Here is a 4946-nt window from a genome sequence, read left to right on the forward strand (position 1 = left end):
GACCTTGTACAATGCAAGGTGCTTAGGGATGTGCTTCCACTGTGTGATGTTTTGTACGTGCCAGGTTGTAGTATGAAATGCTAACTGTTCTATATGGTAGTGGCTGGTCTCTAATTGGACCGACATGTTGAACTAGTATCAATGGTAGAGGCGTTTCGTTATGCGCCACATCCAACAGTTCACATAATTAATTATCCAAAGATTAAGGTATGAAACCCTTGGTCATACATAGCAACATTTCGTTCCTAAAAATTAAGGTACTTCCACATTCAAACTAACTAATACTACAAATTCGAAGGAACTACTTAATACATTAACAGCACATAGGGAAGTAGCCCTGGTCCAATGGCTTGAGAAATGACGAACAAAAACTGAAAGAAGAAGGATCAGCCAGTACTTTCATCGGAGTACTACCCAGTACTTCGTATTTGTCTGCCGTTAGATCGACATCAACGAACGGTTCTAAAAAAGCCCAACCACTCTAAAACTTGTATATTTTTATAGCCCCTAAAATTGATTCACCTAAGTGATTTGCTAGGGCAGATTTGGTAGTACCATTGATCCGCATCAATTCCTTGGACGAGGCTAGATAGTACCCCTGCATGACCAAATATAACAGGTTTCAGAAAATGAGAACTTTGAATGCAAAACTGCATGCTCATTCACTCTCGGTCAAAACATCACTTGGTGAATGAATTCAAATAATTATATATATGAGGCTTACAATAAAGAAACATAGTTTAGCCACAGAGAAATAACTTCATACCAATTACCTGCAACCTAATTGCTAAAACTATCATTGGAATGGATACAAACAGAACTTGCCATGTAACAACAGCCAATACCACTAGATTGCTATATGCATTTAAGTTGGCACCGAGGCTAAACATGAAGGCAAATGGAACATCGAGGTCAACGATACTCAAATCAGAAGAGACCTGCATTAGAAGAAAAAGGGAACGAGTTAATCTATCCTGAGAAGAATCTTTTGGTGTAAAACAGAACAAAAAAATAGTTGTATTTGCCATTGGTTTAAGAATTTTTACCCGGCTAAGAACCCGTCCTAGAGGAGTAGAATCAAAAAAGGACATTGATGCACGGAACAACAAATTGAGTAACTCAAAAAATAAGGATCTTGATGTCTGAATCCCAAGAACAACACCTGATAAAGATCTTGATAGAAAGAAAAATATCGAGCTAACTCTGATAATGATGTACACAGAAATTAACTTCAGTGTAGTAACATGAGGATTTTGGACATTGGCAGCCATCCATGAATTTTGTGATATTTGTCCAGCAATGAAAATCATGTGAGAAATGATGCAAAAAGATAAATACAGGAATCCTTTGTTCTGGCGCAAGTAAAGCATATAAGGCTTAACACCTGCATCCCCTGTTCCCCTTTCCTCTTTCTTTATCAGTTGATCCACCAACGATGGCTTCACAGACTTTGTATGAATGCCATCTGTCTCCTTTATTGATACTTCCTTAGATCTTTGAGGGGATATATTGCTATTAAGATCTGAAACACCAATAGTATTTTTATGGGCATTTAGAAGGCCTTTAAATTCTTCACAATCAGCCAATAGATCATGATAAGGTGCAGACTGAATGACCTCTCCGTATGACATTAACTGACAAAAACATCATTGTGTTAGATGACATCAACAAATAAATCAAGCTAATTACAGATAATATAAATCATAGGAGCACAAATATCATCACATGGTGACATCAAGTGGACAGAGGTACCAAAATGGAGTCAAATACAGGTCGAAAATCCACTTGGTGTGTCACCAAAAGAACGGTCTTGTCTGATAGAGAACTCACGACATATTCCTGTTACAAAGAGATTTGTAAAACAGTTCACACTCTAATAGTAATACAGTCTGCATTTGCTGAATATGATCCTTACAAAGAGACTTGTGGCTGTATGAGCATCAACAACGCTGAAAGGATCATCAAGAAGATAGATGTCTGCATTTTCGTATAGTGCACGAGCAAGCTGAATGCGCTGCTTCTGACCACCACTAAGATTTACTTCTCTCTCCCCAATTTGTGTGCAATCTCGATATGGCAACATTTCAAGGTCCTTGACCCACGAGCACCTCGCGACTGTGCTGTGGTATCTTTCCCCGTCCATCGGTGATCCAAAGAGGATATTGTCTTGCACAGTTCCTGTTTGGATTCATGCATTCTGAGAAATATATGCTATTTTTCCCATAGATTTGGATCTGAAATGTTATGCAAAGTTCAAGAGTTTGAAATGAAGTTCTTATGAAAAAAATGAATTTTAATTCATATATGCAACATTGTCGAGCATAATTTTCAACAACTTTGCAAACTGAACATGATGTTGTTTGTCAACTCGCTATGTTTCTTCATGTCTAAATGTCTCAATTCTGAATATGACAGATATTTCACTAGACAATGAACTTCTAATAAAACATACCGTGCCTTCAGTTCTGGAGACCTCTCCGAGTACAGCAGCCAAAAGCGTCGACTTACCTGAACCTACCTCTCCACATGTTGCTATTTTTTCTCTAGCTTTGGCTACTAGATTTATATTCTTTAGAGTTGGTTTTGATGTATTCTCTTCCCACGAGAAGCTACACGAATTCGTCGCTATAGGATAATCAATGCCACTATTGTATTTCTTCCTAACTTGTCCATTTAGCTCAGGTGCATCAAGGAACTTTGATATCCGAGTGAAAGCAACCTTAGCTTGTGTCACAATAGCAATAACATCCGGCATCAATATTACAGGGTCTTGCACAAGACGTAGAGTTTCCACAAAGGTGAAGACATTGCTAGCATCAAGAGGTATTTCCAAAAGATAGCATGTTACAAAGGTCGCCGCTGAAACCAAAACAGGAGATGACCAGAACAGGAAACCGTTGTAGGTCCTCCTAAGATGGATGCAGACAACCACTTGTAGTCAACCTCCCTCAATCCTTGATGACCTTCCTGAAGTGAGCTTCCCATGCATAAAGTTTCAAGATCTTCATATGAACTAATGACTCAGACATGGCCTTCAATCTCACATCTTGTGCGTCCATAAGTTTACTCTGAAATTTGTGTTGCAGTCGGGCCAATGGAACGCTGCAGTACAGTGATAATAATGACAACTAAAGATGAAATCATTGCAGCACAAACCGCATTGTATAGAATTGCCAGAGCAATGCAAAGCTGAACACTTGTTGCCCATGTTTGATGGAACCAGTATGGGAATTCCCCAATCTGATATGCATCGACGGTCACATAGTTCATAATTTCCCCAGAAGAGTGCTTCATTTTGGCTGCGCTTGATAGCTTCTGTTGTTTCTTATAAATAGCTGCTGACAGGAGTGACCTCACCTGCAGTCCTAATCTCCGAGTGCGGAAACACCACTGTCTCTATGACAATGATTCACAACACTTGCAGACGAACATTAACGTAGCAAGCACATAGCCTTCGTGTTTATAGGTCCCTTTCCCAAGTGAGACATTGATGAATGCTTTGAGAATTATCGGGCTTGTAGACAAGGTGAGAACCTTGAGCAAAGCAAAGAAACCTGAGACCAAGATGGCACGCTTGTGAGAAGAAACAATAGTCATGTGACTTCCTGCCATTCAGCTTCTCCATGAACATCATGTATTGGTTGCGTGCTCGATCTGTGGCGCCTATAAGTGGTATGTCTTTGTCCTCAAGGGGTTTCTTGTAGCCCATCTTCAATAGAGGATTCAACCACCAAAATGAGGTCTTGCTGAAAAACCCAGCTTTAGCGAAGGGAGTCGCCTGGCTTGCAGAATCAGCTACCACACCTTCTGAAAAAAACAGCTTTAGCATAAGTAGCGGATGTGGTGTACTCCCTACATTCCAAATTATTGAAAGTTCTAGGTTTGTCGTAAGTTGAACTTTTTTAAAGTTTGACCAAGTTTATAGAAAAATATACCAACATCTACAATACCAAATTAGTTTTGTAAAATTCATCATAAAATATATTTTCATACTATATGTACTTGATGTTGGAGATATTACCAAATTGTTCGATAAACTTGGTCAAACTTAAATAAGTTTGACTTAAGACAAACAACTTCAAGTAGTTTTAAATGGAGGTAGTAGCAAGCTATGTAACATGAGGAAGTTGAGGAGAGGATTTACTTGTGAAGGAACCCATATGGGCATGCAATCTCTATTGCTGAATTGCACTTTGAGGTGGATAAGCTCCTGTTGCATCCCTGCACCAATTATGAACAAGAAACTGTAGTTAGGACAATGAACAGATGCCCTTCTTCATGAAGGAGAAGACAAACAAAAGATACTACAAATACCGGTACTGGAGCAAACATCAGAAAGTCTGAATGCTATGAAATTATCTAGAGCGTCATACAGAAATTTGAACACTTGCTCGGAACACAGATCACAGTGCCTCATTAAAATCAAGGAAACCAAAGCTGAAGGAGAAACTGTACTAGCCAGTGATCATCAACTGTACCTTGTTGAGCCAGAGGAGAAGAAACTAGAAGAACTGCTTTGTTTGGCTATAAAAGGTCGTACCCATATTCAAGAATTTCCTCGAAGAAAAGAAAGGCCAGATATCCAAAAATAAGTTCCCCAAAACGGCACCCATTTTCCCTCTTAAGTGATGATGGCAGTGTTGAGTGTTGACTTCTCTAGGCCGCTGCTAGCTGGTGAATAGTAGCACCAAGCTAACAACGTGCCAAATGTTTGGTGTGTACAGGTTTTGTAATCTTCTGTGCAAAAATATTCTATGATATGTTGAGAATCAAATCTTCTGTAACCAACTCCGGTGGCAGGCGTCCATATTAATATACACCGCGCGGCCACCAGATCAATATACTATGCAAACGAAATCACCCAATGCCTCATTTTGTAGATCGAAAGGCCTTTCGCCCAGTTCGCTTTCATAGAAACAAAACAACATCCAAGCCCACTCTTACAT

The 4946-nt window shown here is 39.4% G+C and overlaps 1 pseudogene; it reads right to left on the bottom strand.

Annotated features, from left to right (window-relative positions):
* Positions 1–481: 481 nt before the first annotated feature.
* LOC125528359 lies at positions 482–4236 on the bottom strand (annotated as a pseudogene).
* Between the last annotated feature and the right edge of the window lie 710 nt (positions 4237–4946).

The sequence above is a fragment of the Triticum urartu genome, unplaced genomic scaffold (assembly GCF_003073215.2).
Source record: "Triticum urartu cultivar G1812 unplaced genomic scaffold, Tu2.1 TuUngrouped_contig_4817, whole genome shotgun sequence".
Lineage (NCBI taxonomy): Eukaryota > Viridiplantae > Streptophyta > Magnoliopsida > Poales > Poaceae > Triticum > Triticum urartu.